Raw genomic sequence first — 21,881 nt, forward strand, 5'->3', positions numbered from 1 at the left:
AATCACTAGAATGTCACTTGATAATTCACAGAGAAAAAACATGGAGAAGAAATAATTGGGCCGGAGGCTGTCACTCGTGAGCGCTTACGCATTCCTTTTGCAGAAGCTGTGCATCATTGAGGAGCAGGGAATCTGGCCCATGAGGCTCATTGTTTGACATGGCTCTGTGAAAAGTAGGGTGGCAGAAAAATCTAAGCTGTTGCATTTGTTATGTGAGAAAAAACTTGATGGCCCCGAAAGAAACTGGCCCCCCTGATGTGCGAAAACTGCAAAAGAAAAGGCACGACATTTAGAAATCATTTCTTTAGCTCTGTTGTATGAACCCAGTGATCACATTAGATGTGAAAGGAACGGGACTTTCAATCATTACAGGAAGAAGACAAAAGTCACCAAGCAGAGAGAATAGGAATAGGGGCACAGACACAGCTGTTGTCTCAGTGCTGTTGGGAGAATAAGGATGCTTTTGCCATCTCTACTACAGAAAAGCTGTGGTCTAATCTTTCTGCCCTGCACTGGCTGTGTTGCTTGGACAAATTGCTTGGTGGCTGTGGTCCTCAGCTGGGCTGCATGAGCTGGAAGCAAAGGTTTTGCTCAAATCACTTGAGTGGAGAGATTTGATGTCAAAACATTTGGAATTACAGCTGAGAGCTAATAAAATGCTAATGTAGGAACGAAGAGACTTCCTGGAGTTCTAAGTAATGTTTTTATGTATGTGTGAACATTTTAATTTTCACATTTATGGTTTCACTTTAAAGTGAATTAGAAAAAAATCACATTAAACTACTGACTTTGTAGATAATATTTATTGCTTTGGATGTGTCTCTTAAGAAACAAAATTCATTGTAAATTGACTTAAATAAAAATAACACATAAGGGTTGTATATGGATATGGTTAAAAAAAAGACTGAAGGAGTTTTGGAATGAATACAGTTTGGGAAACAGTGACTCTGCCATTTTTTTTTTTCCCTAGAATTGGCTCCATGCCCCACCACTTAGCATAGACTGGTCAGAAGCAGTTAAAATCATTCCTTGTGTTTTCTGTAGCTGAGAAGGAAGAACATGGAAGAACTCTCCAAGATGGTTTCAGCACTTTTGTTAGGAATCCACATAAGACATTTTCTCTTAAAAATACTAATAGCTAACTTTTATTGAGGGCTCCTTGTGCCAGGCACTATTCTAAATATTTTATGTATTTTCTTTCATCTAATCTTCATGACAACCCTGGGAACTAAATTCCAGTATTACCCTTTTTTTTTTTTTTTTGAGATAGGGTCTCATTCTGTCACCCAGGCTGGAGCGCAGTGCCGCAATTTCGGCTCACTGCAACCTCCACCTCCCAGGTTCAAGCGATTCTCCTGTCTCAGCCTCCTGAGTAGCTGGGACTATAGGTGCACGCCACCACACCCAGCTAATTTTTGTATTTTTAGTAGAGATAGGGTTTTACCATGTTGGCCAGGCTGGTCTTGAACTCCTGACCTCGAGTGATCCTCCCACCTTGGCCTCCCAAAGTGCTGGGATTACAGGCGGGAGCCACCACACCCAGCTAGTATTATCATTTTTGTCTCCATTTCACGGATTAGGAAATTGAGGTCCAGAGAGCATGTTGCTTAAGGCTCCAGAGCTGATAAAGTAGCTAGGTTTTGAACTCAGGAAGACTAATTCCAGGGCCTGTCATTTTCTCCATGCCAGTCTTATGATTGCCAGACCTCCCAAAATGAAGAATCCTTCCTGCTGGAACAGCTAGGAGTCTCGATTTTTCTGGAAGCTTGAGGCTGGCTTCCTAGACAAGTGCTTCTCACACCTTAATGAGCTTTCCAAATCATCAAGGGATCTTGTGTGAAAACCAGGATTAAGGAGATGTGGGTTGGGACCAGAGATCCAGCATTTCTAACAAGCTCCCAGGCAATGCTGCTCCTGATGATCCCTGGAGTGTGCTTTTAATAGAAAGGTCAAGAGCCTCTTATTTTTGTGGAATGCACCTCTCTTGCTTTTTATTCCCCTGCCCTGTCTCCAAGGCATCAACTGAGTTCAGGGTGCACATGAAGTTGGATACAAACCCACGTTGGTGAGACCGGACATTTGGCGATTAGATTCAGCACAGGTGTATCCTCGGATTTCTCCCTTTCTTTGTTGGCTAAAAAGGGAGCATATCTAACTCCTCTCAAAGAGAAAAGCAACCAATGGCATCACGTCCGTAGGGCAAAGGCTTAGCTCTCCCTTTTCAGGGAAACAAGATTCCTAATACATTGGGAGAGCGTTCAGTGTTGGTCTTGAGCCTTGGGCTGCAAACCTGTTTTTTAACTTTATGTAACATCTTGGCTCTTTTTCCAAAAAGAAGTGTTTCAAAATTGTTTGACGTCCCTGCTCTGGGATGTCTACAAAGAGACAAATTGTCCTTTCATATGAGTTGACCTGGCAATGAAGCATGGCCTGTCCCTTTTGCTGTCCAGAAATCTCCCAAACTTGTGGCCGGTAACCTCTTCCTTTCTATCCTTTCCCAAGATTCCCTTTGGATGGAAGTCAGCTGTGAATGCTCTCCTGATTTGCATTCAATTGTATAAATTGTCATAGGTACGAACCTTTGTTCAGAAGCTTGAGTGTATGAGAAAAACAACTTATAATGTATTTTTGAAATTCAATCTAATTTATATTTCAATCTCCTATTTCTCTAGGGTGGAAAAATGTAATCTCAGTTAATTTGAGGTTTCTTCCTGCCCTGGCATTGTATTTAAATTCAGGGGAACCGGATGTCTCATGGGTTTTTCTACTCTTTAATATAATCTGGTTATATGGGCATGGGGTAAGATATCTGCCACCCGATTTGATCCTTCCTCATTGGTCCAAGCATGTCACCACAGAGACTTCCTTGTTCGTGTCTATATGGTTCATACATGGCCTTCCTCTTATTCAAGATGTCTTCCAAGGAACATTTTGTCTAAGGTAAGAATCCTTTCCAGACTCCTAACATCATAGGCTTTTGGAGCCAGGAAAAATATTGTTTGTTTCTCTGCTTCCTTCTTTAAGCTCAACCTTATGCCCTAACCAATAAACATAAAACAGCTTTGCTGTTAAAAATGGAGAAAAGGCCAAAAAAGAGATAACATAGATACATATTTAAAAAATATCACCTTGCTACAAAATCTAATGTCCCAGATGAATTGCCATGCAATTTGTGCAGATCTATGTACGTTTCTATTCTTTTTCCACGCTGCACCTGTTTAAATGATATGATCATTTTCCTAAATGCTCTTCCTTGTACTTGTCCTTCTCTGTTCTGGTTCACTCAGCCTCTGGCAAAGAAGTATGGAACTGGGAGAGGTGGAAGATTCAGAGCTAGAGGAGAAGGAAGGATAATGAAGCACACCTGAGAACTTTGCTGCATCATGGTTTTGAAAATGTGGCTTTTACCGTTGCCCATCATATGCAACCGAGTTCAGAGGGCACATAAAGTTGGATACAAACCACGTTGGTGAACCAGACATTTGGCGATTAGATCCAGCGCAGATGCGTTTATATGCAAGTTTTTAGTGAGATGAGATATAGTAATGGTGATTAACTCAATTGTTGATATAATACTGGTGGTAAGCTCATTTTAATGTGTAGTTTATTGGAGTTGTTAAGGACATTATTTTCAGAGTAAGGAAGCCACATTTGATTCCTGGCTTTGGCACTTCCACATAGTTGACTTGGGCAAGCTACTAAACCTTGCCAATTATTGCAATGGGAATAACAGTGGTGTCTATATGGCAGGATTGCTGTAAGATTTAAATAAGGTGATATAATGCACACAAAGAGCTAAGTATAATGAGTGCCTGGCTCATGGCAAGCAGAATGAATGTTAACTTATAATAACAATCATATAAAAAGGGTCAATTTTCTGAAAATTTCCTCATTTTAGTTGTCTTTAAGTAGGTCTTTTCTTTGTCCTTATTTCTGAGCATGGAAAAAACCCCAGAGGCAAAGACCATTAGTCAACTGATCTTAAGGACCAGCAGACAAAGCTTCTGATGTAAATTTGCCATCATTCCCTTCACCTCAGAAGTTATGTCTCTAACATATCTTACGTTGAGCGTTCTGACTTAGCAAACCTGAAGCCCTGGTTTTAATACACAAGACTTGCAGCATGACCACCAGGAAAATGTTTCCGAATGCTTGTTGTGGAAAGAGTAGTTAGTCTGCAACTGTCGACATCGCAACTGGATTCGTCTCAAAATGCAAGACACATGGTTCGGAGCTGGCAAAGGAAAGGATATTTTCACCCTAAAAACGTAGCTCATTTCCATTAATTGAGTCTGAATATTCACAAGTTGCAAAGCTCCAGACAGGTTTTCACAAGCCCAAGAGCAGGGACTGACAATATTTACAGCGCTCTAAGCTGAATCGTATTACTAGGAAGTTCGTAAATATGGAGGATGCCTGCTCTGCTGTCACTTGTGTGATATCTGGGCTTCTGCTGTGATTTTCTGGGCTCCTTTAATCCAGGCACCTATGGCTGGGAATGAAAAACATCTACCAGTTTCTGAGTTCCAACTCACGTTGGTTGCTATTATGCCACCCAGGTCACTCTCTTGGGAGGTCTCGGTCACTCTCTTGGGAGGTCTCCGTGGAGCTCCTCTTTCCATCTCTAGACACTCTCTCAATCCTTGCACATTTCTCTAATCCTTTCTATCAGCTTTGCTTTTTTCCCATCTAGTTTGCTCTTCAACAAAACAAAATAAACATCACAGAAATGAACCGATGTCATCCAGTTTGGCAGAAGTTATGTCTTTATGGGGTATTATAATATTTACCTCTTTCCAAACTTCTTGATATTGAAGTTTCCTCTGACTTCTGTAGTTTCCTCTCTTAGGACTCTATAAATAGTTGGGAATTTTAGTCGTTCTTCCACTTACGTCACCAGAGGATGAACATATCTGTTTTTATATGTTGCACAAGGATAGCATAAGAGACAAATGAAATGTTGTTTCACTTCATGAACAATAAAAAAAAGAAAGATAAATAAAGTAGGAACTTTTGTTTTTAGGCAATGATGTGAATGAATTTAAATTGATATTGATTATATAAGCAATAATAATAACACACTGTGGGATTTAAAATATATTTAGATTTAAAATGTAGGCTAATTTAAACATAAATAAGAATGGGGCTGAATGGAGTTAAAGTGTTCCAAGGTCTTTGTCTGGAGAGTAGGTAAAGACACCAATTAATGTTCTGCTTTGATAAGCCAAGGATGCATGTTATAATTTCCAGGTAGCACTAAAAGAATGGTTGATGCACGTACAACTTTCATGCTAATAGAGAAAAGATGTAATAATAAAGAAATCAATTCGAAACAAGATGAGAAAAGTCAGAAAAGGAACAAAGAACAGATGGAACAAATAGAAAACACATGATAGATGGTAGTTTTATTTGCTTGATGACATACTTACTACTGAATTATGTCCCCTTCTCGCCCCCAGATTCATATACTGAAATTCTAACCTCCAATACCTAAGGAGTTGTGACCGTTAGTTGGAAATAGTGCGTTTATAGAAGTAATCAAGGTTAAATGTGATCATTAAGGTAAATGTGATCCAAAATGACTGGTCTCTCTATAAGAAGAGAATATTAGGGTACAGAGACACAGAACAGAGATCATATGCAGACAGAGGGAAAAGATGGCCATTTACAAGTCAGGGAGAAATGCCTCTGAAGAAACCAGCCCAGCTGACACCTTGATTTGGACTTCTAGCCTCCAGAACTATGAGAAAACAAGTATGTATTGTTTAAGCTGTGAGGTCTGTGGTATTTTGTTGTGGCAGCCCTAGCAAACTAATACAGCTTCCTAGACATATCGGTATTTATGTCAAATGCAAATGGACTATATGGTCAAATTAAAAGACACAAATTGCAATGAAAGACCCTTGTTGGTTACAAGAGACATATCAAGAACACAAGAATGTGGAAAGATTAGAATAAAAAGGTGAAAAAGAAGATAACACTATGAAAACTCTAACCAAAAGAAATTTGATGTAGCTATGTTGAGTAAAAATGCTGTTTTTAATGCAAAAAGACTGGTAGAGATAAAGAGGAATTTCATAATACCAGAAGGATCAATTTACCAAGAAGGTATAAAAATTCTCAATTTGTATAGATCCAGTAATATGGAATCAAAAAGGCAGAAATGAATAGAGTCACAGTCATATTGACAGATTTTTATCACACTTGTCAGTGGCTGATAAAATAAGTAGATATAAAACAGCAATAATACACAAAACTTGAATAATACAATCAACAAATTTGACCTAAGGACATGTAGAGAATATTGCAGTCAACAACTGGAGAATACCTATTAATTTCAAGCACAATAAAAATTGGCTATATGCTGAAACATAAAGGAAGTCTCACCAGATTTCATGATGCAAATCATATAGTGTTTGATTTCTAAACACATTTAATAAAGTTGAAAATCAGTAACAACAAATGGTCCTGGAGTAACTAGGCATCTATATGCAAAAAGTGAACTTCAACCTGTACGTTATACATAAAAATGAACTCAAAATAGATTTTAGATCTAAATGAAAAAGGTAACATAAAAAATTTAGAAAAAAACAGAGGAGAAAAGTCTTCAAGACCTTTGGAGAAGAAAAGATTTCTTACACAGATCACAAAAAGGCACTAATCATAAAAATTAGTCATAATAATTGGACTTCATTGAATTTAAAACTTTGCTTTTCGAAAAGACACTGTTAAGAATCAAAGAAGCAAGCCACAGACTCAGATAAAATATTTTCAATACACATATATGACAAATGATTTGTGTCCAGAATGTATAAATAACTCTTGCAGCTGAATGGTAAGAGGATAACAAAAACTCAATAAAAAATGAGCAAAAGATTTGAATGCATACTTCACAAAAGATATCTTAATGGCCAAGAAGCGCATGGAATGATGCTGAACATTATTAGTCATAAGATAAATACAAATTACAACCACTAAGATGGTCAAAATGTAAAAGGTTAGCAGCAGCCTGTGTTGGTGAGGATGTAGAAAAACTATAACCAGGCTGAGAGTTCTGGCTCACACCTGTAATCCCAGCACTTTGGGAGGCTGAGGTGTATGGATCACCTGAGGTCAGCAGTTGGAGACCAGCCTGACCAACATGGTGAAACCCTGTCTCTACTAAGTACAAAAAACTGGCCCAGCATGGTGGCACATGCCTGTAATCCCAGGTACTTGAGGCTGTGGCAGTGCTCATCACAGTTTCCCACACGGAGCACCAACTGTGGCAGTGCACCTCTCATGGGGGCGCCAGTTCCGGGGTGGGGGGGGGGTCTGTCTGTTGCAGACCCCTGACCCGGCGACGGATGAATAATGTACACTGACACACAGACATTCTGCTTTGCCTGTTCAGCTGAGTGTGTCTCAGCTGCTTACAGACTCCCTGCTGAGTCCTGTAAACAGTCGTGACTTGGCCCTGATCAGCTAGTGAGACTCGCATTTATTTGGTAAGATTAATTAATAAAGGCTTGAGTTAACACCATTAAAGGGTAATTGACATTGTGGACTTCCTGAGTAAAAAGCAGTTAAGTACCTTGGTTCAATAAAGGTTAGTCTTAAGATCATATGAGTAAACAAGCTAGCTAGGTAAACTACTCTGCCTTCCTTTGTTACTACTTTAATTTTGTTTAACTAAAGATAAAGGGACCAGGCCACCTTCAGCCAAATCTATTATAGAAGTTATGCAAACTTCTCGGCCTTCCAAGAAGATGTGTGTCTATCTCTACACTATCTCTAGTATTTTTCCCACCAGCCTGATTGAACCCCAACCAGAGGCTGAGGCAGGAGAATCGCTTGAACCCAAGAGGCAGAGGTTGCAGTGAGCTGAGATTGCACCATTGCACTCCAGCCTGGGCAACAAGAGCAAAACTCCATCTCAAAAAAAAAGAAAAGGAAAAGAAAAACTAGAACCTCGTTTATTACTGCTGAGAACTGTAGAACTGCAAAGTGGTTCTAAAGTTGTAGAACCACTTTAGAAAAAATTGGGCAATTTCTTATGAAGTTTACACATTCACTGTATGATTCAGAAATTTCATTACTATGTTGTACATAAGAAATGAAAACACATGTCTACAAAAGAATTATATATAAATGTTTATCGTAGTTTTATTTGTAATAACAAAAAACTGGAGACAATTCAGATATTCATCAAACAGTGAATGGATAAACACACCGTGATATATTCACTCAATGGAACACTTCTTCAGCAATAAAAAGCAAAAAGCTACTGATACATGCAACATCATGGCTATGTCTCAAAATCATTACGATGATGAGAGAGGGTAGAGTAAATAATATATGATTCTATCTATACAAAATTGTATAGCAAACAAAACTAGTTTGCAGTGACAGAAAGCAGTTTAGTGGTTGTGGTTAAAGGTAGAGTTGGAGAACTTTTTTTGGAGTGAAAATATGTTCAGTATATTAATTGTGGTCATGGTTACACAAATGTTTATGTTTTTCAAAACTCACAAAACTGTATTAATATGTATAAATGCATATAATATATTGTATGTAAATTTGAACCTAAATTAAATTGATTTAAAAAAAATCAATAAAAATATTAAGAAATACACTTCTAAATAAACTGTGAGGCACAGTCAATTATAATGGAAACTGAAAAAAAATTGAATTGAATGATATTAAAAATATTAGATGTCAAAACTTCCTGTTAAACAAGTACTTAGGGGGAAATGCCTTAAGTACATATATTGAAAAAGAAAAAGAAGTGTTGAAAATTAATTAGCCAAGTGATACAGTTTGGCTCTGTGTCCCCACCCAAATCTCATCTTGAATTGTAATCCCCACATGTCTAGGGAGGGACTTGGTTGGAGGTGATTGGAACATGTGTGTGGTTTCCCCCATGTTGTCCTCATATAGTGAGTGAGTTCTCATGAGATCTGGTTGTTTGATAAGTGTCTAGCACTTCCCCCTTCTCTTTCTCTCTCTCTTGCCACCATGTAAGACATGCCTTGCTTCCCCTTCTGCCATAATTGTAAGTTTCCTGAGGCCTCCTCAGCCATGTGGAATGTGAATCAATTAAACCCCTTTTGTTTATAAATTAGCCAGTCTTGGATAGTTCTTTATAGCAGTGTGAAAATGAATTCATACACCCAGCATCCACTCCAATAAGTTGGGAAGAAAATGGCCAAGTAAACTTCAAGGAGGCAGAAGAAAAGAAATAAATATTGCAACAGACAATAATGAAGTAGAAAGCAAACATCAAAGCTAAAATTTGGCCTTTTGAAAATACTAAAATAATTGATAAACTTCTCATAAGATTAATTTTTTAAAAAATAAAGAATGCACAAAAGACTAATGTTTGAAATAAAAATAGAGACACCACCACAGACCTTTCAGACATTAAAAAGATGTCAAAATGATTTTAAAAGAAGACAAAGAAAGTAGGCACAAATGGTTACCTAAAATGAAAAGGAAGATAGCAACACTAATCCCCCAGACATTAAAAAGATAAGAGGATTTTATAAATGCTGTTATAAAGTGAATTGTATTCCCTACCCCCAAATTTGCGTGTTGAGGTCCTAACCTTGAATGTGACCGTATTTGGAAATACGAACTTTTAAGAGGTAATTAAGGCTAAATGAGGTTGTAGGAATGGGGCCCTAATCCCATATGGCTGGTGTCCTTATGAGAGGAGAAAGAGCAACTAAGAATGTGTGCACAGGGACCAGGCCATGTGAAGACATAATAAGAAGGCATCGTGGCTGGGTGCAGTGGTTCATACCTGTAATCCTAGCACTCTGGGAGGCCAAGACAGGCAGATCATTTGAGGTCAGGAGTTCAAGACTATCCTGACCAACATGATGAAACCCTGTCTGTACTAAAAATACAAAAATTAGCCAGGCATGGTGGCAGGTGCCTGTAATCCCAGCTACTTGGGAGGCTGAGGCAGGAGAAGCCCTTGAACCTGGGAGGCGGAGATTGCAGTGAGCTGAGATCGCACCACTGCATTCCAGCCTGGGCAATAGAGTGAGACTCAATCTCCAGAAAAAAAAAAAAAAAAAAAAGGCAGCCCTCTGCAAGTCAAAGAGAGAGACCTCAGGAGAAATAAAACCTGCCAACCCCTTGATCTTGGACTTCCAGGCTCCAGAACCTGAAGAGGAAAGCCACAGACTCAGAGAAAATTTCTGTTGTTTAAGCCACCTAGTCTGTGGTATTTTGTTACAGTAGCCCTAGCAAACTGATACAAGCTCAAATAAATTTCATTGTTTAGATAAAAAAACAAAATCTCTTGATAAAGCAACTTACTCAAACTAACACAAGAAAAAATAGACAACCTGAATGCTCTTAGTGAAGACATTGATCCATAATTAAAAATCTTCATTCTAAGGAAGCTGTAGGCCAACGTGGCTTCACTAGCAAATTATACCAAAAAATTTAAGAAAAAAGTGCTACTCTTCCACAAATTCCTCCAGAGAATGATGAAAGGTGGATCATTCTCCCAGTGCATTCCCATCATAACTTTATACCAAAATAAGAGTACATAAAAACCTGATTGAAATAAATGGATAAAACCAGGTAGACTAGTTGAAAAATGAACACGATCTGAAGATGCACTTCAAAAGGAGGATATACAGATGGCCAATAAACTTATGAAAAGGCTCAACTTCATTACCCTGAAGGGAAACGAATGTTAAAAACACCGTGAGGTAACCGTACACACCCACCAGAATGGCTAACATTAAAATCAAGCAGCGAGGAGGAACTTGGGTAACTGGAACTCTTACACACTGCTGGCTACAGGATAAATTGGTTACAGTCACTTTGGAAAATGGTTTGGTAGTTTTTACTGAAGCTGAAGATTCATATACACTGTGACCCAGGAATTTCTCTCCTAGATATATAGCTAACATAAATAAGTGCATGCAGTTATATACAATAATTTCAGAGCAGTATCATTCATGACAACCCTGAAGAGAAAACAATACAAATATCCATCAACCACAGCATGGATAAATGCATTGCAATATAGCATACAATAAAAGTATCTATTGCAATAAAAATTAATAAATTATAGCTACATAAAAAATGGGGATCAGCTGGGTGTGGTGGCACTCACCTGTAAATTCCAGCACTTTGGGACGCTAAGACAGAACTGCTTGAGCCCAGAAATTTGAGACCGGCCTGGGCAACAGAGTGAGATTCTGTCTTTACAAACAAATTTTAAAAATTAGCTGGATGTGGTGGTACATGTCTGTAGTCCCAGCTACTTAGGAGGCTGAGGCAGGAGGATCATTTGAGCCCAGGAGGTGGAGGTTGCAGTGAGCTCTGATCATGCCACTGTACTTCAGCCTGGGTGATAGAATGAGACCCTGTTTCAAAAAAATGTGGATGAATCTCACAAATATGATGTGGAGTGAAGTAAGCTATTCACAAGGATGATGACATACTCTAGGATTCCACTTATGTAAAGAACAGTATAGACTGAATAAAACTATAGATTTTAAGGATGAACAAATAGTAGGTAAAAATGACATAAAAAGGCAAGTAAGTTATTACCATAAAAGGTGGATGGTCCCTTGCGGGGGAAGGATGGGGTTGTGATTAGGAAGAGGTAAGCAAAGAGGTGCTAGAGTCTTGGAAAGTTCTGTTTCTTGAACTTGATGGTTGTTATATGGGTGTATGCTTTATGGTGGCTGTGAATTTCTTTTTCACTTTTCCCTCTGTGCTTTATGTTTCACAATAAAAAAAGTTAAGATTAAATGAGAAAAGTGAGCACCCCAAATTCTTTAGAAATAAAAATGTAAGTTTCATGAAAGGTATTGCTATTAGTTCTAGCCTTTGTAATCTTACATCCATTCACCTATTCATCCATCTGCCTACCACCCAACCATCCATCCATCCATCCATCCATCCATTCATCCCTCCCTCCATTCATCTATTCTTCTATTCATCTTTCCTTTTACCATTTATTCATTCACCCACACCTGAGGCAGTTCAGTTCTCCCTAGAGAATTATAGGGATTGGCAGTTTGAGTAATAATGACTAGATCTTGAGATGAATGATTGAACCATTTCCAAGCTACCTAGTTTTCCTCTCTTGAAAGCCAATGTGTTCCTCACTAAGAACTGGGCATGGGTTTGGTTTTCTATTGATGTGAAGCCTTACACAGTTCTAAGATCTGTAGATTGGGCTAGGGTACAGAGAAATTGACTGTCCACTTTCTTTTAATTTGCATTCATTAATAAGATCATTATGAGCCTGTTCTGACATAGCTATAATCTCAGGGAGAGGCACACACAGTCCCATGTTGCATAACAATATTTTTGTCAATGAAGGATCACATATATGACAGTGGTCCCATTAGATTATAATACTGTAATTTTACTGTACCTTTTCTATGTTTAGATACACAAATACTTAGCATTGTGTTACAATTGCCTACAATAGTCAGTACAGTAACATGCTGTACAGGTTTGTAGCCTAGGAGCAATTGGCCATATCATGTAGTTTAGGTGTGCAGTAGGTTATACCATCTAGGTTTGTATAAGTGCACTCTTGGATGTTCACACAATAACAAAATCACCTGATGATGCATTTTTTGAATGCATCTCTGTCATTAAGTGATGCATGACAAATAAATGCCCATATACCTGGAATCAGAAATTCCATTCCTAAGAATCTATTCTCAGAAAATACTAGTGCTGGTACTATAAAGATGCAAGTACAAAAAATGTTTATTTCTGAGTTGTTTGTAATGGCAAAAACAATTTAGAAATATCTTAAATTTCCATCATCAATGGACTGATGAAAGAAATTATGGAAAAGTCATATGATAAAGCATAACATCACCTTTTATAAATGAGATTTATGATGACCTAGAAAGTTCTCCAAGTTATATTCTTAAATGTAAAAGGCAAGTTACAGAATAATACATTTGATAATATGGTATCACTTGAATAGAAATGGTAGCTCTCAATATATATGTGCATATACTTGCATATGGAGTCCAAAAGGATATACATACACTCTGATTTTAATGGGTGATTTATGGGGAAATAAATGAGATTGGGGGAAAGGAAACTGAAAAGGGACTTTAAGATTACAGTACTTTATAATTCTAAATTTTAGAATTGTTACAAGAACACATTCATGCATTGTGTGTTTTAAAAGTAATTTTTAAACCTTTAGTTAGAAAATTAAAAAGTAATGCCTGATCATTTTTTAAAAATTAGAAAATATACAAAATAATGAAGAAAACATTTAAAAATCTGTATTTTCCTTATCCAGACCCCTTCAAGTCTTATTTTAATAATTATAATACTGTATTTTTACTGTGCCTTTTCAAGCCTACTTTGTGCTTGACAGTCATAGAATGAACCAATCTTTCCAAGCCTTGCTTCAAGCACCGAATTCTACTGAAATAAAAGACGTCGCCTTGTACAATGAAGATGACATTGAGCTAGGGATTAGATGATTTAATTTAAATTGCATCCGTAACCCAGGTCACCGTGAACAAGTTATTTAACCTCTCTGAGCTCAGTGAACAAGTTTGCAAAATGAGGATAATAATATCTGTCTTTCTGCAGGACTACTGTGAGGATTAACAAAGTAATCTGTGAGATTGTGCTTTGCTTCTACGTAGACCTAGTATATTATCAAGACTGAGATTTTTCTTGCAACAAAAAGATAAATGAAAGATACTTGTGGCAGTTAATCGCCTCCTTCAGGAAACAGGTTCTTCAGATTATTGGAAACATTTATCAATTTACCATGTCTCTGGCATAGACATCAGCAGAGCAAAGAGTAACCGGAATGGGTACCTCAATCTGAACAACCAGGAAACAGATTTATGCTTCAGGAAAGGAAATAGACATTTGTTTTGCTTTTGTCTTGAACACAATGCTTGGATTTTAACATACACTAGTCTTTGCATCACCTCTTGAGATTGTGTAGTGGGTATTTTTTGAGGTATAGCCCCAGCATCCCATGATCCTGTCTTTGTGCCCTTATCAAGAATAGTGGATCCCTGGAAGCCATTTTGTATGATGTGACCTCACCCCGGGTCACCAATGATTGGCTTAAAAAGGGGCAGCTTGCTCAAGCCGGCCCAATCAGAGTATCTCTTCCAGGAGTGAGCTTGGAAAATGCCAGCCTCTCTATTGACGGAAGCTGTATCCGTTAATCCTTTGATGGCATAATAACCTTCTTCTTTACAGTTATTAAAAGTGAGATTTTTGTATTCCATTGATTTTTATCCTAACTCAGAGGATAGAATTTGTCAGTAGTGGTAAGACTAAAATTATACCTGTTGTGTTTTTCGGGCTCTTCTATCTCTCACGCTTTCTTTCTCCCTTTCTCCCCTTAACCCTGCTACCCTCACGCCCTGCCCCCGTCCTTTTTCTAATCATGCACATAAACAAAGGGATAGACAAATTCACAAAACAGTAGTACTTGTCACGAACATTTTTTCCCACTGCTGTGAAAGTTTAAAAAACCCAACGAAATAATAATAGGCTTTCCCATCCACAACCCCCATTCCTTACCAGCTGTTGAATTTTATAAGCCAACAAAACAAGCTTGTGGCTGGACAAAGCAGCTTCCAGAAGAGGCAGGCAAATTCATTTCTAGGCCAGCAGTTTAATTGGATGCAACAAAGAACATGGTGTGGCTTTTCTGGGCACTTGAAGTAGAGGCAGGCTTTTTGTTCCAGCAAACACAGGCTGCAGAAGCTGTATGATTTGTAGTAATTCACTCGACATGAGCAACAATTGTGAAGAAGCTTTGTGTCATCAATATGAGTCCCCAAACAAGTATTTTAAAATAATGACCTTCACAGCCAAATTTATACCGGTATCCTCTCTACCACCCACTGCCCCGCCATGAGTAGCTGAGAAGCCAATCTGGGGGGTGTGGGAAGGTAGGATCCTCCCAAGAGGAATGAAAACACTGGAGAGAGAGAGAAGAAGAAAAGAATAAGGAGAAATCATTCTTCCTGCTCTCCTGAGGGCTTTCCTGTTCCTGGTTCCTGTTGTTCTTCAGTTCCACGAGACACTCCAGCTGCCTTATAATAAATCACCCTTTATTTATTTATTTATTTATTTATTTTTTGCTAAAGTTGGCTTGAGTGAAGTTCTGATACTTATAACAAAAAAAATATAAATAATACTAAGAGATATAACTACCCTCCTTTTCCAATGAGGAAACTGAGAGTCAGTGGGGTCAAGTAACTTGCCCAAGGTCAAACGGCTTTCCTCCCCAGGTTTATTTAACTCCCAAGACCAGGACCTTTCCACAGAGCTGATGAGGACAAGAAATGTCTAAGCTGGCAGCAGCCTGAATTATGAGGGCACGCTGCCTTGCTGATCTCTCTCTGCAAGAAGTCATCTAATAAGAATCTCATTCCTCATTTATTTGTTTTTCCTGTGCTTTCTTATAATTTGTCTTCCCATTTTTCTGGTCAGGAGGAAAACCCTGCCTCCAGCCACAGCCCTGAAAAATCTCTGAGTTATGGTAGGTTGATGAGAGAGGGATTTGGAAACAAGAGATTTTGATTCTTCTCCTCTCTGATCTGAGGCCAGGCAGCGTGCTTGCTGTTTAACCCCTGTTATTTAATTGTGTACTATGAGATTAAATATATCTATTAGGCTACTAGCCTTTACCATCATCATTACAAGTCCATGAATGTTAAAATGTACAGGAGGAATTGTGAAGATTTACTGACATCAAAATTTCTTCTGGAAACAAACTTTGTAAAAAAAAAAAAAGATGTATTAAATTACTTTAATTGTGGGAAAAAAAAAAGCAAGTGGCGAATTTTAGTCTTGTCAGTCTTCCAAAGATCAACACACTCTAGCTTCCCTTCCACCTTGTCTCATACACAGGCATTTCTGAGATGAAAGAAGTGGGCCCTGCCATTGAACAGAATTTATGCATTTAAAAATTCATTATTTCTGTGAAAAAGAGAAGAAAGTAAGTATCACCCATAAACCTATAATCTTAGCGCGATCTGTGTTTGGAATTTGGTACATTTTTTTCCCCATCCTTTTTCTTATGCATCTGTTTCATTCAGAGGTGTTGTCAAATATCTATTTAATTTTGTAACATGCTTTTAAAAAACGTAACACGACAGTATAAGCATTTTCCACACTGCTGCCTGTTGTTTTACACCCATAAATGTAAGGACAGGCAAAATTTATGATTGTAGTGTAATTATGGTGGACATTCGCAGGCTGTATGTAGCCTTCCTTTCTCCAAAGGCCAATACGCTTATTATTAGGAGATGAGCCAAATATTCCTTCTCTCCACTCCACAGAAGCCAGGACAGGGGAAGAGGATATAAGCTCAGCCACACGATGCTTTAAGCCTAGTGAGAGGAGTGCAAAGGTACAGGAAGATGAAAAACGATTCCGTGCATAGAGGTGGCACTGAGGGTGTGTCAATGGCAGCTGGGTGTGAACTGGTGGATCCAGAGGCAGCATCTAACATCGTTCCTGGGGCATGACCTTGTCTCTCTTCCCACTTCTCAGTCTCTCTTGGTTCCTGCCATTCCCAATCCAGGTTCTTCCTCCTCCTCACAGACTTAGAGCTCTCTGTTACCTTTTTAATAATTTCCTTTCTGCCTACGTTAGCCAGAGGCATATCATAGCCAGAAACTCTATCCCTGGAACTAGGTCTTCACAGCTTGGACAGCTGAGTTCATTCATTCTGTTCTGTTAAAAACTATTAAACCTCTACCGTGTATCTTGTGCTGCTCTAGGAAGTAGAAATACGGTAATAAGAATCAATTTTTAAAAAATCATCACTCGGCTGGGCGTGGTGGCTCATGCCTGTAATCTCAGGACTCTGGCAGTTTGAGACAGGTGGATCACTTGAGTCCAGGAGTTTGAGACCAGCTTAGGCAACATGGCAAAACCCTGTATCTATAAAAAATACAAAAATTAGCCAGGCATGGTGGTGAGTGCCTGTAGTCCCAGCTATATAGGAGGCTGAGGTGGGAGGATACTGAGCCCAGGAGGTCAAAGCTGCTGTGAGCCATTGTCATGCTACTGCAGTCCAGCCTGGGTGAGAGAGTGAGACTCTGTCAAAAAAAAAAAAAAAAAAAAAAAAAAAAAAATCACCACTCACATGGAACTTACTTTCTAGTGGAATTTTAATATGTTTTAATGGAAGATAAGCTTGTATCTGAATTACTATTGGTAAAGGTGAGCAAAATTTAGAGTGATGTAAACAGTTGAGGAGAGGTGCTTATAAGGTTCCAAATGGTTGAACTGTATATAAACCCTAGTTCAGAATGGAAAGCCTGCATGACCTCTACTTGCTTTAAGTTATGTAGTCATGTGTCGCTTAACAAAGGAGACACGTTCTGAAAAATGCGTTGTTAGGAGATTTTGTCATTGTGTAAACATTATAGAGTGCGCTTACACCAACCTAGATGGTATAACCTCCTACACACCTAGGCTATATGGTGTAGCAAATTACTCCTAGGCTACAAACCTGTACAGCATGTTACTATACGGCATGCTGTAGGTAATTGTAACACAATGGTAAGTATCTGTATTTCTAAACATATCTAAATATTGAAAAAGTACAATAAAAATAAGGTATTATAATCTTATGGGATCACCTTCATATATGCAGTCTGTCATTGAACAAAACATCATTACGTAGCATATGACTGTATTTAGGTGTTTCCAAACATATCAGCAGTGTACGAAAGTGCTCCTTATCCTCCCTTATTGCTGACATGGGATATTATCAGTACTTGTTAAATATTTGCTAGACATCAGGAAGAATAGCTAATGGATGCTGTCCTTGATAGCTGGGTGATGGGTTGATCTTGCAGCAAATCACCATGGCACACGTTTATCTATATAACAAACCTGCACATCCCGCACATGTACCCCAGAACTTAAAGTAAAAGTTGAAGGAAAAGAAAAATATTTGCTACAATGATTTTTGTCTCTTTAGAGTTTAAAAAGGGTGAGCATATTTTCATGTTTGCTCATGGTTTGCTTCTTTTTGGGTAATTTGTTTTCTTTACCTCATTTTGTTTTCTGTTGAGATGTTTGCCCATTTCTTATTGATTGGCAATAACTCTGTAGTCTAGATATTATTACTTTATCTATCATATTTGCTGCAAATATTTCTCCCAGCCTATTATTGGTTTGTTTTAACTTTGTGGTATCTTTTGTAGTGCAGATTTTTTTTATTTTTGTGTAGCCAAATATGTCAAATCTTCTCATTTTTACCTTTTCCGTTTTATGTCTTGCCCAGAAAGGCTTAGCTTTAGAATTATAAAAATATTTTCTAATGCTTTTATAGTCTTGTGCTTTATCTTTAGGTATTTAATACATCTAGAATTCATTTTTGTAAGTGGTATGAAGGAGGAATCTAACCTCTTTTTTTAAATGGAAAGCCACAACACAGTTTAGTAAATACTGATTCTTTTTATCCTCCCCTTCAAAAATGCTACACATATGCTATATGCCCTCATATTCATGCTTCTGTTTCTGGGATGAAAAGAATTAATTCTAACATGCGACTAACTCCAAATCAATATTTCTTATGGAGATGTGCAATTTCCCAATATCAAAACCAAACTAATTTTCTTGCAAGAAGCGGTTCCCACCCAACTCAGATTATTCTTTTGATTTCGTACCTTCAGCATTATGGCTGGTTTTCTTTCTCACAATGCGTGTTACCCTGGGTTGCTCCTGCAACAGTTTACCATATAAATAGACTTCATTTCCCAGCAAATGAGGGCAGGTCTGGTAGTTTTTTCTGTTTCACATATTCCCCAACCCTATAGGGTTTTACATGGAGCTACAAACTAGCCAATTTCAACAGACTTTGCTTTCGGAATATTCTTTATGCCTTGTTCTCCTTTGCTTCCAGGAGAAATCATAATATTAAGGATTCTTAGGAGTGAGAAGGAGACATAGTTTATTCTAATAATATTAGAGTCACACGCAGATAGGAATCACATAGGGTTCCTACGTTTCATCCCTAAAGTTTCTGATTTATTGGTGTGAGATTTAGCCCTAGAATTTGCACTTAAAAAAAATCGGGCCTTTGCTCTTCCTGCAGCCTACTCTATTATTTGTAAATAAGACAGCAATTGGGCAACCAGAGCTGTGAGGAAAAAAAAACTGGTATAGCAAGTGATTCTTTAGGGCCACTGTTGCTATTTTAATAACAAAGGATGCTACAAATAAACCCTTCAGTCCTGTCATTTCCAAGGCCATTTTGACATTTATTTCAATAAATAACAACAAATTATTTCAATAAATAACAACAATAATAAATAGCAACAAGCTGGAGGTGTCTTCCTAACTAAATGAATCAGCAAGGCCTCCCCCCAAAAAGAAAAAGGAAAATCCAAAAGCACCAGATTATAGACATCACTGTTGAGTGTCTTTCAGAATGAATGGAGATTATGCCGTTACACCCACACACTTCTCTGTCTTCTAAAGGCACCATCCGCGGAAAGATTCTGATGCTAACATCAGTCAATTGTTGTGGAAGCTGACCTAGAATGAACCATTGCTTCTTTTTCTACCGTCTATTCTGGAAATTATTAACAGATTCCCGAGCCACAAGTTGAGAAAACACTGGGAGGTTGTTTATTCTGATCTGGATTTTTAGAGATGCAAATGCAGCAAAGGAGTTATGAACATAATGAAGGGAGTCATAGTATTTTAACCAGCCATCTGTACATCAAGGCCTCATTGTGTCTTCCTGAAAAAAGGTAAATGGGTGCTCTATTTGTCAAGAGAGGAGAAGTGACTTCTGGAATCTTTACTTGTGATAACTCAAGTCCAGACCCAGCAATTAGTTCATTTATAAAGCATCTCATTTTTCAGTGCCAATGCATATGCCCATAACCACCCTTGTCTCAGCACAAATATACATGCAAATGCATGCACATAAGTTGTGCTGCTTTTGTTTTCACAGTTGCAAAATGATTGCTGTACCCAAAATTGCATTCCTATTTAAGGCAGGAAGAAGTGGGGAGGGCAAAAGGATAAAAACTCAAGCCAGTTGAGTCCATTCTTAACAAGAGCTCTTCCGGAAGCCTGTCTAGCAACTTCCATTTACATCTCCACTGTTGAGTCCAGCAGCACGGATAGCTGGGGATAATGAATATTGCAGTAGGGAATATTCTATCTTGAATATTGAATATGAAGATGGGGATGTGGTGGGTAGGTAAAAAGGGGAGAATGAATACCAATAGTTAAGTAGCGGTGTCTGCCTTGGTTTACCCCAAGTATTTCTCAAACCTATCCAATTTTCTCCTTCCCTACTGCCAACCTCCCAGTGAAACCACAATCCACTCTCACCTGGACATTCTTCTAACTGGTCTTCCTGCACAGCAAAAGGATGTTTATCTTTTAAAACTTACATCTATTATGTTGCTCTGCTGGTTAAAACTTATAATGTCTTCCTATATTAGTTAGAATAAAATCTGCACGTTTTTGTGACTTAAAATGCCCACATGACATGATATCTCCCACTTATTTTTTCGCTTCTTTCCTCCTAGTTTGTAATAGTCCAGGCACGTTGGCCTCCCTGCAGTGCTTTAAGCATGTCATGCTCTTTCCTATCTCAGGGCCTGTGTACTTGTTTCTCCCTCTGCCTGCCTTCTCTCATTCTTCAACTTTTTGTTCAATGTCACTTTTTTTTGACCATCCCATCTGGAACACTGTGATGGTTTTTTTGATGTGTCAACTTGGCTAAACTACAGTCTCCAGTTCTCAAACAAACAAACAAACAAACAAACAAACACGAGTCTAGGCTTTGCTGTGAAGATCTTTTGTAGATGTGATTTAAGTCCATAATCAGTTGACTTGAAAAAAGGATGATTATCCTAGATCATCTCAGTGGGCCTTTTTCAATCAGTTGAAGGGACTTAAAAGCGGAACCAAGGCTTCCCTGAAGAAGAGGAAATTCCACCTGTGAACAGCAGCTTCAATCCATTCCTAAAGTGCCAGCCTGCCCTGTGGATTTTGAAGTTACCTAGGCAGGTCCCACAACTGAGTAAGTCAATTTCATGCAATAAATCTCTTAATATACATCTCCTACTGGTTCTGCTTTCTTGGTTAAACCCTGATCGATACAGTCCTCCTCCTCCTACCTACTAGTTGATCTTTATCAAACTGCCCCATTTATTTACTCAAAAGCCCTACTGTTCTGGAAAATTATCTTGCTTATTTATACATTTACTGTTCTATTTTTTTGTCTTCCCTACTCAGATATCTGCTCATGAAGGCAGAATCAGTGCCTACCACATTCAACACTGTAGAACAATACATAGCTCATATTCCATGGTCACTAAATATTTGTGGAAAGAATGAATGGGAATCTAGTAATAAAATTTGGCCAAACAATTCACTCCCAGTTTACATTAAATTACACTTCTTGGCTGGGCAAGGTGGCTCATGCCTATAATCTCAGCACTTGGGGAGGCCAAGGTGGGCGGATCTCCTGAGGTCAGGAGTTCGAGACCAGCCTGGCCAATATGGTGAAACCCCATCTCTACTAAAAATACAAAAAAATTATATGGGCAGGGTGGCAAGTGCCTTTAATCCCACCTACTTGGGAGGCTGAGGCAGGAGAATCGCTTGAACTTGGGAGGCAGAGGTTGCAGTGAGCCGAGACCGCGCCGTTGCACTCCAGCCTGGGCAACAAGAATGAAACTCTGTCTCAAAATAAATAAATAAATAACAGTTCTCAGTTATAACTGCAGAAATTATTTGACAAGACTGCAAGGAAAAATATTTGAGGATATTGATTATATTGAGAACTAACATAAATATTCACTGATAGGACATCTGTTAAATGAATTGTGGTACATTCATTCACTGAAATGCTACACAAC

The 21,881-nt window shown here is 38.4% G+C and overlaps 2 long non-coding RNA genes across 2 annotated transcripts in view; both read left to right on the forward strand.

The window, feature by feature from the left end:
* The window catches only part of LOC103892887 (uncharacterized), a 48,606-nt gene that overhangs the window by 11,672 nt on the left and 15,053 nt on the right, over positions 1 to 21,881 (forward strand). Inside the window, exon 2 of the long non-coding RNA XR_657056.3 lies at positions 2,846 to 2,940. This is a non-coding gene — a long non-coding RNA (uncharacterized LOC103892887). The remainder of the gene's footprint in view (positions 1 to 2,845; positions 2,941 to 21,881) is intronic.
* On the forward strand, positions 14,115 to 21,061 carry LOC129051425 (uncharacterized). The gene is made up of 4 exons (XR_008515688.1): positions 14,115 to 14,291; positions 15,886 to 15,973; positions 19,477 to 19,751; positions 20,903 to 21,061. It is a non-coding gene; the product is annotated as an uncharacterized LOC129051425 (long non-coding RNA).

The sequence above is a fragment of the Pongo abelii genome, chromosome 19 (assembly GCF_028885655.2).
Source record: "Pongo abelii isolate AG06213 chromosome 19, NHGRI_mPonAbe1-v2.0_pri, whole genome shotgun sequence".
In the NCBI taxonomy this organism is placed as follows: Eukaryota; Metazoa; Chordata; class Mammalia; order Primates; family Hominidae; genus Pongo; species Pongo abelii.